A 14,904-nucleotide genomic window follows, 5' to 3' on the forward strand; every position below is an offset into this window, starting at 1 on the left:
CTTCCTTCCGAGGAGTGGCTGGTAGGTTTGAACCGCCAGCCTTCTGGTTAGCAGTCAAGTGCCTTAGGCACTATGCTACCAGAGCTCCTAAAGAAAACCCTATGACTCACATTTCAACCTGATTGTGCATGAGGTCACCATGACCTAGGGGAGACTTGAGGGCAGCTAACAACAACAACATGAATTAATGAACATTGCTAACCCAGGCCATGGTATTTTCAATCACCTCATATGCATGTGAGAGCTGGACAATGAATAAGGAAGACTAAAGTAGAGTCGATGCTTTTGAGTTGTGGTGCTGGAGAAGAATACTGAAAGTACCACGGACTGCTAACAGAACTAACAGAACTGTCCCACAAGTGCAGCCAGAAAGCTCCTTGGAAGCGAGAATGACCAGACTTTGTCTCACCTACTTTGGTCATATTGTCAGAAGGCACCATTCCCTGGAGAAGGAAGTAATGCTTGGTAAAGTGAAGGGTCAACGAAGAAGGGGAAGACCCTCAATGTTAAGGGGAAGACCCTTAACGAGATGAATTGACAAAGTGGTTATGATGATGGACTCAGGTATAGTAAGGATCATGTGGCTGGCAGAGGACCAGGCAGTGTTTCGTTCTGCTGTGCATAGGGTCGTTATGAGTTGGAGATGACTCAATGGCAGCTAACAACAACAACACCACTTTAAATATTGGGGTACCACAAACAAAGGACTAAGATTTGAGTGCCAAACATAAAGAATATAATTATAGTGGATCAGAGCTGAATAGGAACAGCTTTCATTGGTATTCTATTGGCAAAAACACTGGGTCAAAACTTAGAAAACATAAGTTCTACTCCTGGATATTTCATGGGTATCTTTGGACAAATTATGTAACCTCTGGGAACTTGAGTTTATACATTCCTAAAAGAAAAGTGCTGAATTTAGTCATTTCTGCCACCCAGTCCACCTCAAAAAAATATATATCATTTGCCTTTGGGAGAAGGAGGGATGAGAGCAAGAAAAAGCTCACCAAAACTATAAGAGTCATTGATGAAAATCTTCCCCCTTATCTCCCAGAGTAGCCAGAATAAAGACCTACCAAAGATGTACATTCCTAATCCCTGGAATCTGTGGATATGTTAGGTTACATGGCAAGCAGGAATTAAGGTTACAGATGGAATTAAGATTGTTAATAGATTGTTCTTAAAATAAATAGGTTCTCCAGAGTTATCTGGTATCTCCAATATAATCACCAGGGTCCTTTAAATATGGAAGAGGGAGGCAGAAGTGTCACTATCAGAGTGATCCAAGGTCAGAGGACTCAACCTGCCATTGCTGGCTTTAGAGTTGGGAGGGTGCTATGAACCAAGTAATGCAGGTAGTCTCCACTTCTTGTTGTCAGGTGGATCCTGACTCACAGTGACTCTGTAAGCAGAGTAGAACTGACCCATAGGGTTTTCAAGGTTGTAAATCTTCACAGAGGAGATTATAGCTGATGGATTTGAACTGCAGACCTTTTGGTTAGCAGCTGAGTGCTTAACTACTGCACCACCAGGGCTCCCTAGGTAGCCATTAGAAGCTGAAACATGGAAAGAATCAGATTTTCTCCCAGAGTCTCCAGAAGGAATGCAGGCCTGCTGACACCTTGATTTTAACCCAGTTTGACCCATCTCAGCCTTCTGACTTCTAGAACCGTAAGATGATAAATTTGTTTTCTCAAGCCACCAAGTTTCTGGTAATTTGTTATAAAAGCAATAAGAAACTAATATGCCACCCCCAACAACAACAAAAAGATTTTTAATAAAAAAAAAATTATAACTGTTTTGATAAAGTAATATGTCAGCAAAATAAATCAACATTGCATATATGAACTAGCATCAATCACTTTAGGGACGGTCTGAAATCTTCATTTATGAAAAGAAAACAGAATAATTCAGCCACTTATATACTTTATGAAGACTTGCTTTCATTGTCCTCATCTCAGAAGATGTATTTGTTTGAACATAATAAATTATTCAGCATAGCATTACCAAACACATATGTATTTTTTATCGTCTAGCAGTTTTTGAAATGATTCCTAGTAAAATCCACCCTGACTATAAGGACAGGTGACTTCAGGAACTACAACCAAAAAAAAAAAAAAAAAAAACCTCAAACTCACTGCTATTGAGGAGTCGGTTCTGACTCCTTGGGTTTCTGAGGCAGTATCTCTACTGAAATAGATTGCCCAGTCTTCCTTCTGAGGAGTGGCTGGTGGGTTAGAACTACCAGCCTTCTGGTTAGCAGTCAAATGCCTTAGGCACTACACCACCAAAGCTCCTACAAAGGTGATAAAATTAAAGCAGACATTAAGACCGTTTAGTTTCTTCCCTTCATTCTATAGCTAAGTGGTTAAGCCCAAATGTAAAGAGACTTGTCCAAAGTTACATAACTTTTAGCAGAAGGGGAAGAAAAATTGACATCTCCTCTCAGGTACTACAGCTAGCATCTCTAGTAGATGAGGAGCAAAGGGGAGATTGGTGGGAGATGAGAATTTACAGAGGATAGGAACTAGTCACATGCAGGAATTTGGATTTAATTTAAAGAGCAGTAGGAAATCATCTATCTGTCATCATTGTTAGGTGCTGTTGAGTTGGTTCCCACAATGGTGACCCTGTGTACAACAGCACAAAACACTGCCTGATCCTGCACCATCCTCATGGTCATAGCTATGTTTGAGTCCATTGTCGTAGCCACTGTATCAATCCATCTTGTTGAGGGTCTTTCTCTTTTTCGCTGACCCTCTATTTACCAAGTATTATGTCTTCCTCCAGGGATTGGTTCCTCCTGATAACATGACCAACGTATGTCAGAGCAGACGACTTGCCATCCTTGCTTCAAATGAGCAGACCGTCTTCTTCTAGGACAGATTTCTTCTGACAGTCCATGGTATATTCAATACTCCTCATCAACATTATAATTCAAAGACATCAATTCTTACTTATTCATTGTTGAGCTTTCACATGCACGTGAGGTGATTGAATATACTGTGGCTTTACTCAGATGCACCTTAGTCCTCAAAGTGACATCTTTGCTTTTTAATACTTATAAGAGGTCTTTTGCTCAGAAGGAAGATTGGGCAATCTACTTCTGTAGTGATACTGCCTCGGCAATCCAAGGAGGGGTCTCTATGAGTCGGGGCGGACTCGACAGTACATAACAACAACAACAAGAACAAGAGGTCTTTTGCAGTAGGTTTGCCCAATGCAACACAACCTTTCATTTCTTGACTGCTCCTTCCATGGGTGTTGATTGTGGATCCAAGTAAAATGAAATCTTTGACAACAACAATATTTTCTCTGATGGAAGGCTGTAAATCTTTTATCTTAATCAGTAAGTGTTTCAAGTCCTCTTCACTTTCAGCAAGCAAAGTTGTCATCTTCATATCACAGGTTGTTAATGAGTCTTCCTCCATCCTGATGTCACATTCTTCTTCATATAGTCTATCTTCTCAGATTATTTGCTCAGCATGCATATTTAATAAGTATAGTGAAGGATACCACCCTGACCCCCACCATTCTTGATTTTACACCATGCAATCTCCTCTTGTTCTGTTCAAATGCTTGCTATCTTTTGGTCTATGTCTCATGAGCACAATTAAGTGTTCTGCAATTTCCATTCTTCACAATGTTATACACAATTTGTTATGAGCTACATAGTTGAATGATTTTGCACAGTCAATAAAACACAAGTAAGCATCTTTCTGGTATTCTCTGCTATCAGTAAATATTCATCTGACATCAGTAATCATTTCCCTCATTCCACATCCTCTTCTGAATCTGGCTTAAATTTCTGCCTGTTCCTGTTAATGTACTTACTGCTGCAATCATTTTTGAGTTATCTTCAGCAAAATTTTATTGACACAAATTATATTGTATGATAATTTGCACATTCTGTTGGATCACCTCTTTTTGGAATGGGCACAAACATGAATCTCTTCCAGTCAGTTGGCCTGGTACTGTCTTCCAAATTTCTTGGTATGGATGAGTGAGTCCTTCCAGTGTTTTATCTGTTTGTTGAAATATCTCAATTGCTATTCCATCAATTCCTGAAGCCTTGCTTTTCACCAGTGCCATCAGCACAGCCTCAATTTCTTCCTCTATTACCATCAATTCTGGCTTATATGTTACTTCCTGAAATGGTTGAACATTGACCAATTATTCTTGGTACAGAGATTCTGTGTATCACTTCCATCTTCTTTTGATCCTTCCTTTGCCATTCAATATTTTGCCCATGTTGTTGTTGTTGTTGTTATGTGCCATCGAGTCGGACATGACTCATAGTGACCCTTCCTTAGGTTTCTGAGGCAGTATATCACTACAGAAGTAGATTACCCAACCTTCCTTCCGAGGAGTGGCTGGTGGGTTTGAATCACCAGCCTTCTGTTTACCAGTCAAGTACCTTATCGAATCCTTTAATATTGCAACTTGAATTTTTTCTTCAGTTTCTTCAGCTTGAGAAATGCTGAGCATGCCCTTCCCTTTCTGACTCCAGATCTTAGGACATTTCATTAAAATATTTTGTCTTCTTGAGCACCCTCTGAAATCTTCTATTAAGCTCTTTTACATCATCGTTTCTTCCGTTTGCTTTTGCTACTCTATGTTCAAAAGAAAGTTTCAGAGTTGCTTGAGACATTCATTTTGGTCTTTTCTTTCTTTCTTGTTGTTTTACTTTTTCCTTTCTTCATATATGATGTCCTTGATGTCATCCTACAAGTCCTTTGATCTTTGGTCACTAGTGATCAATGCTATCAAGTCTATTCTTGAGATAAACTCTAAAATACCAGCAATGTAAATCATAGCATTGTCCAACAATTTTTGCAAAAATGTCATAGTCCAATAATAATTTCAGTGCTATCAATGAGGTAGGATAGTGATTTTCCATTATTTAAGGTGATTCAATCCAAGTAGAACATAAACATTTAAAAAATGTATACTTTTAGTTAGATCTATTTTACATGCATTTGAAAGCTAGCTGTATTTAATCACTTTTTATTACATAAACTAATGATGTGGATAATGTTGTTGACTTTTTATTCATCTCTTAATGGATAGTTTCAGAGCTAAATCACTTAAGTGCTCTCCTACAGAGCTGCTAAATGATATGATCAGAGTCATAAAGGAAGATGACAAATCAGTCATCAAGGATCACAACCCAACTGTGGTAGTTCAGTTTGTGTGTCAACTTGGCTGGGCCTGGTTGGGTGGCTGGGCAGCTGGATGTAGTTATTCCGCATGATGAGACTGGTAATCAGCTCCAGGGTGGACTCTCCTGTGAGCAGCTGAGTAGCTGCCTTAGAGAATGTGGTCTGCTTCCTGTATATAAGCAGAAGCCTTGGGGAATGGTCTCTAGCTTACGGCACATGTGGACCCTGCATGTAGCTGTGTCATTGTTCAGCAGCCTGCCCTGCTCTGCCAACCTTGGGACTTTCAATGGACTTGAATTAGTGGCCTGCTGTGTGGTTTGTTAACATCGGGATTGTGCCATTTTCTTGGTTGACCTTGGGCTTGTTAGCCTCAGCAGCCAGTAGCTACCTGAGTGAAGAAAAGCCTCTAGCATTAGTGGGCCAGGAGCAAGAGGCAGAGCTGAAGCCCAAGGTCAAGGGGCTTTCACACAGCCCCTAGAGCCTGGCACTTTGAACTTGGACTTAAAGCCTCCAAACTGTAAGAGAATAAACTCCTGTTTGTTAAGGCCATCCCATTTGTGGTATATGTCCTATAAGAGTGGCACTAGGTAACCAGAACACCAACCAAGACCACAATAGAAAGTCCTGGGAAGAATGGGTAAAAATATAGAACAAAATTCAAATTCAAAAAATATTAAAGAAGACCAGACTTCCTGGTGTGAAAGAGATAAGAGGAACCCTCAAAACTACTGCCCTGAGACAATCTTCTAACTTGAAACTGAAGATGCTCCAGGAGACCACCTTTTAGACAAATAATAGGTGGGACTATGAAACAAGCAATAACACCTGTGGAGAATGTGCTCCTTAGAACAATCAACTATACAAGACCAAAAGTGCAAATTTTGCCCAAAATCAAAGATGAGAAAACAGGGAGGGACAGGGAAGCTGGATGTATAGAAACAAGAAACCCAGGGAAGATATAGGGAGAGTGCTGCCACATTACAGGGATTGCAGCCAATGTCATGGAATAGTTTGTGTATGAGCTATTGATTGGAAAACTAATATATCATGAAAGCTTTCACTTAAAGTATAATAAACTGTCTAAAAAGCCCCAAGGTAGAGGAAAGATGAAATGAAGTTGAAAGGTACTTATTTGTAGGATCTCCTGCAGTTGCTCAAGAAATATTAAAGTATCTTTTAGTTCGTTTGCATATAGCTTAAATGTATACTATGGGTAAAAGCTATGCTGCCCCATTAACCTTTCTTCCAAGTGTTATTAACGAAGTTTTATTTTCAGGGTGTGTGTGTTTTTAAATTAATGTGGAGTCCAGACACCAAACCATTTGTAGTCACATTGATTCTGATTCCGGGCAACCTCATGTGTGTCAGAGTAGAACTGTGGTCCATAATGTTGTTAATGACTGATTTTTCAAAAGAAGATGTACAGAACTTCCTGCTGAGGCATCTGTGGGTGCTGAGGACGTTAATCATTTGTGCCATCCAGGAACGTCAATGTTCAATCAGCCTTTACTTATTCACAGACCATAGCTTGGTTATAGTGTTTTGGGAGTCGCACAGGCCTCTGCTTTGCTTCCTCTTTTTCTCATCTTCTTTTTTCTTCTCCTGCCCATTTTGGGGATATGTCATCCCTTGTTAGTACCTCTATTTGGCAAAGGAGCAGAGAAAGGAACCAAAACTTAATTCCATTCCTTTTTCCTCTTGCTAGCAGCAATGCAGAAAATCTATTACAGGAAGAAGTTGAAGTATTGACTGAAATGAAGTTCAGGGAACATGGTATATTTTAATTATTTGTACTCTTACTCTGTTCTTTAGCCAAATAACCCAGTCCTGGGCATGCAGTCAGCTGTTCAAGTCTAATTATTTCAAGTGTAGGGGGTTTGAATGCCCTGTGCACCCCTTCTTTGCTGCCCTCTCTACTTGGCTTTGTCAGCAGTCCTATGTATTACTAACTGCCTGCAGAAACACAGCACAGGTGAAGTCTAGCTTCTCACTGGGTTCACAGTACTCTAGGGAGAGTGAGAAATTACAGTGTCAAAGACACAGTTCTTTGAGGGCACTTAGAGTCACCTAGTTAACTTGTTAACATGCAGATTCTGACCCAGTAGGTCTGGATGGACCCTGATACTCAGCATTTCTAACAAGTACCGAGGTGATGATGATGATGCTGGTCCTTGGACCTACACACTTTGAGTAGGAAACACTTAGAAAAAGTGTGGTAGATCTTGATAAGCAATAAACAAGAACTCATTTTACTTTTACCTGAAATTCAGTGTATAGATAATAAAGATCTTCTATGGTAAATATTTATGTAAATACAGACAGATGCATATTTTGCTGTAGGTCAGTGGTTTTCAAACATGTTTTCTGAAAAGCAATTCTTCTATCAAAAGAATTATTTTATAAAATTTCAATATATAAAGCAGATAAAAGTGGTTGTGTGAAGGGAGAGCCCTAAACACTGTTCATCTGGGCTCCCTCTTGGTTTCCTGGAGCTGAATGGATCTCTGTGTAACTCCAGGTTCCAAAGGACACAGATTACAAATCATTGCTTTAGGTTGCAGTTATAACTCCTGGCCAGTGCCACAGGTAGCACTCAATCTATTCATTCAGCATGTATCATTGAATGTCTATTGTATGTCCATATACATATAATGGAGCTTAGATTCTACTGGAAGAGACCAATAAAAAATATAATGAATAAATAAATTTTATATTCCATTGCTTAGAGGATACTGAGCTTCTGCTAAGGATGATGGAAAAGTTTGGTAGTGGATAATGGTGAGAGTTGAACAACATAGTAAACATAGTTAATCTCACAAAGCAAGTGTTTTGTTACATAGGTATTTATCATCGTCATAATAAAGAGATGAGAGAAATTCAATACTGAAGCTACATAAGACAATGGAGAGCAGGGTAAAAGGTGTCAGGAATGTGTGTGGTGAGGATAAGGGGGTAGGGAGTTAGTGCAAATAGGGCCATCAGATGGGGTGTCATTGAGAAGGTGATATTCAAACAAAGCCTGATGCTACAGTGATGGAGTGATGGTGCATCAACTCACAGTCAAAGTTGCTGCTGAGAGGCACCTTAGGTGAGGTTGGCCAAGAGGTTTGAAGGCAGCCAACAAGTACTTGATCTTGAGGACCACTTGGCTTCACCCTCATCTCTCAGTTCTCAGGGAAGCATCAATCCACACACTGTTCTTTGTCATCCTGCCATCTTGCAGAGAACAATCAAGATCATAGTTTCAGTATCAATTATTCATTCATTCATTCTTTCAGCAAATAAGTATTAATTATCCACTATATTGGGAACCCTTTTCAGGTGACAAAGATGCCAAACTCAATCAAATGAGGTCCTTCCTACTCCTCCAGATGCTTGCAGTCGAGACACAGATGCGTATTCACTCACTGGCAAGCTCAAAGCATTGTGCTCAGTGCAAAAATAAAGTTATGCACCTGGCTAATGAGAATTCAAGAAGTCCTGGTGATGCAATGATTAAGCACTCAGCTACTAAACACAGGTTGGCAGTTCAGACCCACCAGCAGCTCTGCAGGAAAAAAAGACGTGGAGATTGGCTCCCACAAAGATTTTACCCTAGGAAACTCTATGGAGCAGTTCACCTCTTGGTTTGACAACACTTAACAACAGCAAGAATGAGGATTCAGAGTGGGGCACCAACCCACGCCTGAGGGTTATAGAAGGTTTACATAATGGATGAGCAGTGTTCAGAGACAGCAGCCTCCCTTCTCCCCACGACAAGCCTCCTGGCTGAATAATTGCTCCCCTCATCCCCCTCCCCAAGTCAGAAACCATTTGTAAGTATCAGGTTTTGACGAGTGTTTTTTTTTTTTTTTATCATTATTTATTTAAATTATTGTTAATTGAAGTAAATTGTTACCTCTAGATATTCCTGGACTCTGTATTAGTGAAATGTTTTTCTTCATTCATGGAGTAATTTATTTTGCTGTGCATTCATTGTGTGTGGCACTTCATCATGCTGAAACACATTTTCTTGATTGTCTATAGAGTTACCCAGGGGTAATAAATGTGATGCTACATTTTGTAGACTGAAAACGTCCTTGGTGAGAGATCAACAGAGAGGGAGTTGCAGGGGTGGTGAGGGGAGGGAGAGAGGACACAGATACACAAAAAGAAAGGCAGAAAGCAAACAAAAATAAGCCAGCCTGCAGGGTGAGGAAAATCCCGTTTGTCCATATTGTAATAAGACTTGTGCCAATCAGACCCAGGGATCAGCATACTGGTCGGTCATTTATAACACCCTCATCCTGAAACTAGGTGGACAGAAGAGGAAGTGGATAAAAGGCACAATATCCCAGCACAGAGGGTTTGTCTTTTGTGGAGATCAGACTTTTCAATTGAGAGATCAAAGAGGCATGTCACAAGCGGAAGCCGGATTTCAAAGGCTGTCACCAGAGCTGTGCAGATAGATGAGCAGTGTTCTTACAGTCCCACCCAGGCTCCTTCAGGAGGCCACGCAGACTGCCTCTGGCTGTCATCCTTCCCCATCAGGATGTACTCGTCTCAGTGGGAGGATATGCATCTTTTTTACTTATAGGATTGGCAATCCTTTGCCCTGAGGGCCCCCCTCTCATACAAAAGCCTGGTGTGGATACGGGGTGGAGCCCTTGGTGGCACAAACTGTTAGCACTCAACCACTAACCAAAAGGTTGGCAGCTTGACCCCACCCACAGATGTTTCAGAAGGCAGGACTGGCGATCAGCTTCTGAAAGGTCACAGCCTGGAAAATCCTATGGAGCAGGTCGACTCTGCGTACGAGGAATCACGGCCCTAGCAAGCTTACTGGCATGGCACCAGCTGTCTTTTGTTGCCCTTCTACCTCTACCCCTGCTTCCTTTCCCACTCTGCCCTCTACTCTAGACAGAGACACCAACCAAAAACAGAACACAGTCCTCTCAATTGTTGTGAACATTAATTAAGCACTAACCCCACCCTGTAGGCTGGAAAAACCCCATCATGATTATTTCTGGGACTGTGCTTTATGATACAGATGGGCACAGAGCCAGTTCTTGAGTGCCCCCTCCATTATCATAGATGTCCTCTTACATCTGAGGCTATCAATCATGGCATACTCCTTAGCAGGCTCAACGCTGAATGCTGAAGAGAGAAATGATTGCCAGTGTTCACGTCTGGCTTTGCTTTAAATACCCATATTTGTAAAAAGAACAACCATGTGGACACATGGACCACTCAGCCTTTTATCCTTTTTCTGACAGTGTCATCAAGGGATCATTTGTACAGAGGCGTAGTTTAGAAGAGAACTTTCTGCAAATCATATTACTTTTTATTTCTTGATCTGTGATAATTCAGTGACATTATGTTTATCAAAATTTTATATACTTAAATTTTCAGTTTGATCTGTTTTGCTAATAGTTTTTTCTTATCAACTTATATAAGCTTCCCAAGGAGTTTTTTGTCATTGTTGTTTTGGTCATTTTGTGCTGACTTCCACCTTATTATATATTGCCTCCCCATTCACCCAAATTAATATGTATCTAGCCTCTAGTTGGGAGCTCTGGTAGCATAGTGCCTAAGGCACTTGACAGCTAACCAGAAGGCTGGTGGTTCAAACCCACCAGCCACTCCTCGGAAGGAAGGTTGGGCAATCTATTTCCATAGTGATACTGCCTTGGAAACCCAAGTTTCCAAGATCTGACTCAACAGCACATAACAACAACAACAACAAGCCTCTAGTTAATGGTTTTCCTTTCCTTCCCCTCCCACTCCTGGTAACCATCAAAGAATATTTATTTTTGTGTGAAAACCTTTTCTTTACTTTTTACAATAGTGGTCTCGTTAAATATTTGCTCTTTTTGTGATTGCCTAATTCCAGTCAGCATAATGTCCCCTAGGTTCATCCATGTTATAAGATGTTTCAAAGATTCATTGTTGTTCTTTAGTGTTGTGTAGTGTTCCATTGTGTGAATGTATCATAGTTTGTTATTCCATTCATCTGTTAATGGTCATTTAGGTTGTTTCCTTCTTTTCACTATTGTGAATCATGCTATGATGAACATGGGTGTGTATATATATGCCTGTTAGTGTCATGCCTCTTATTTCTCTAGGATATGTACCTAGTAGTGGGATTGCTGGATTTTATGATATTTCTATTTCCAGCTTTTTAAGGAAACACTATGCTGTTTTCTGCAGTAGTTGCACCATTTTATAGTCCTACCGGCAGTGCATGATTGTTCCAGTCTCTCTACACCACACATTTGTTGTTTTCATATTATGTTTTAACAACAATCTCTAAAGATCCCCTCAGAAATCCCCCTAATAACATACTAGTGACATATTGTCTATGAATTTATTTATACACTCTCAGTCCTGATAATTTTTTCATGTATTTTTGTTGTTGTTATGTGCCATCGAGTTGGATCCGACTCATAGTGACCCCTCCTTGGGTTTCCAAGATGGTATCATTACGGAAGTAGATTGCCCAACCTTCCTTACGAGGAGTGGCTGGTGGGTTTGAACTGCCAGCCTTCTGGATAGCAGTCAAGTGCCTTAGTTAGGCACTATGCTACCAGAGCTCCTATTTTTTTTTTTTTTTTCATGTAGGAACCACCTTTGCAAAGTTTACTATTAATTGTGAAATGTATTTTTATTTTTAAGTATGCTAGATTTATTTCTTTAATCCCTACTTGTAACATTTGATGAACAAATCTATATTCTATCCTCTATAGGATATTTATTAATTTATGTATGTGTTTAATAAATACATAAAGGTTGGCAGTTTGAACCTACCCAGTGACTGTGAAGAAAGAAAGCCTGGTGATGTGCTTCCATAAAGACTGCAACCAAAAAAACCCAATGAATTTGTTTTTCATTGAGTATTTACTGCTTATGGCTAAAACATGTTTCATTTTTTGTAGTTTACCTTCACAGAGCTATCTTTTTGTCTCCCTGCTTACCTACTTGTCTTTAACTGTGCTGTTTCAGGAAGCATTATGCCTTTCTTAATGTTTGACAGCCAGCACTTTACATCATAACCCAGCTGTGGTCCACTATATTTTGTTGCAAAGATAAAATAATGCTCTGTGTTTTGTTCTAGTATTCCTTCTAGGGGTGGCCTGAATTCTGTTAGTTTTTTTTTTTTTTTTTTTACTGCAGCTCTACATGTTACTATAGAGAATTAGTACTGACTACCAGAATCTTTCATAAGTAATGCCTGAGTATTTAACTGAAGGTCTCACTCCTTCGCAGTACTTTTTCCCAGTGCTATTATTTTCCTCTTGCTCATACTCAAGTACATTTGACATTTTTGCAAAGCCTAGAAAGAGCTCACCAATTAGTATTGTATCAAATCAAATTTTTAGTTTTATCAATAATTTTTCAAACCCTATCAATTATCTGGGAGTTCTGGTAGCATAGTGCCTAAGGCACTTGACTGCTAACCAGAAGGCTAGCGGTTCAAATCCACCAGGCACTCCTGGGAAGGAAGGTTGGGCAATCTACTTCCGTAGTGATACTGCCTTGGAAACCCAAGGAGGGGTTGCTATGAGTCAGGTCTGACATGACGGCACATAGCAACAATAACAACAACAACAATCAATTATCTAAGATTATAAGTGACAGGAAAAAAAAGCAAAAAAACAAACCCACTGCCATTGAGTTGATTCTGACTCATAGTGACGTCCATTGGGTTTCCAAGGCCATAAATCTTTACAGAAGAAGATTGCCTCCTCTTTCCTCTGTGAAGCAACTGATAGGTTTGAACCTCCCACCTTCTGTTTAGCAGCTAAATGCTTTATCCATCACACATTAAGCGCTCCTTAAATGACAAAGAGAGCTGTGTAATTATTGAATTTATTAAATCTACAAGTGATTAATTAGTCTCATTCTAGCCTTCACTATTGAACCTTCTTTTATAGTTTTTCACCTTCTTTGCTCTTCTCTTTTATCATTCTATCAAAAATACTATGAATGGTCAAAATCATTGATGAAAATAGTAGAGATGTGAATAGTATCCCAAATTTAATAGCCAAATCCTTGATAAGCAAAATAGTTGAAAGTATCATTTTCTGTTTTGGGGTGGTTTCAGGGTGTCCTGCAAAATCAATTTTCTCCTTCTTGGGACACACAGATTTCACTTCCCAACCTCTCTTCCCATTCAGGGTGGCCACATGAATGAGTTCTAGCTAACATTTATTGTACTGAGCCTTACATGTTTGTGTCCATTTCTTATCACAACTTAGTTTACTCTGACTAATAAGAGGAACTATTCCCTTAGAGTAGGGTCTCTCAACCAGGACGGATGATTCCCATTATGTAAAAAGCAGATACCCATGTTGCCAAGACATGTAGTAGAATTCCTGGCAAGAAAAGGACACTGTTACTCACTCTTACCAGCACTAAGAATCTGTGATTTTAAGAGATAGGGAGGAATTTTATGTGGATGATAGTAGTTAACTCTCTTGGTGAATAATTCCCTGTTTGTTATTCAGTTTTTTTCTTCCCAAGTTGCTCTCCTCATGGTGTCTATAACTTATACAAAGTTCTGCTGCAGGAGAAGTATACAGAAAGACAGGCAGAGATGGCTTTTCTGTGAATAAATGCAACTTCATAAAGTTGAAGCTTCAAGAGCCTTCATCTGCTCAGGCCTTTCTAGAGCTTTGTACCAAGTTCTTTCCTCCTCATTTTTTTTTTTAAATGAAGATTTAATTTACACACAGTAAAATGCACACAATTAAGGATATAACTAGGTGACTTTTGAAATACAGATATCCTCAAAAGGTCTGTATCACGTAAATAAAACTGTGACAGTTTTTCATCACCACAGAAAGTCCCCTCATTCCCTTCCTTAGCCTTTCCCTCCTAGCCAGTCAACCACTGTTCTGATTTCTGGCACCACTGATTGCTTTTTAAAATTCACCCTTTTTGCTATGCAGTTCTATGAGTCTTGACAAATGCATAGAGTTGTCTAACTATCACTTCAATAAATATATAGAACAGTCCCACCACCTCAAAAACTTCTCCCATGTTCTTTGTGTCAACCCCTTTCCATACTTCTAGCCCCTTGCAGCTACTGATATGTATTCTCTTCTAGAATATCATATAAATGGAATCATATAGCATATATGCAGCTTTTTGAATATGGTATTCCATTGTATTGATTATTGTGTTGACTTCAATTCCACTGTATTGATTATCACAGTTTATTTATCCCAGTTGAGGGATATTTGGTTTGTTTGCAGTTTTGGCTGTTATAAAGTCACTCTAAACATCCCTGCATAATCTTTAGGGTGAACATAGTTTTCATTTGACTTCAATAAATACTCAAGAGTTGTTTGATTATATGGTAAGTGTATATTTAACTTTATAAGAAACTGCCAAACTGTTGAATCATTTCTCTTGCTTCTTTCACTCAGCTTAATGTCTGAAAAGTGTTTCCATGTGATTACATATACCAGTAGTTCACCCCTTGGATCTGACTGGACAGCAGTGAGGTTTTTTTTTTTTTTTTGGTATTCCATTGTATAAATATACCTCTTTTGTTTATGCATTCACTGTTGATAAACATTTGGATTGTTTCCAGTGCAGGGCTAATGAACAAGGATCCTGTGAATGTCCTTGTACTAGTCTTTTTATGTTGTTTTTGTTAGGTGCCATTGAGTCGTTTCCGACTCATAGCGACCCCATGCACAGCAGAACGAAACACTGCCTGATCCTGCGCCAGCTCCATGATCCCGGCTATACTTGA

The sequence above is a fragment of the Orycteropus afer genome, unplaced genomic scaffold, assembly GCF_000298275.1.
Source record: "Orycteropus afer afer isolate SDZICR_OR568_19922 unplaced genomic scaffold, OryAfe1.0 scaffold00023, whole genome shotgun sequence".
NCBI lineage: Eukaryota > Metazoa > Chordata > Mammalia > Tubulidentata > Orycteropodidae > Orycteropus > Orycteropus afer.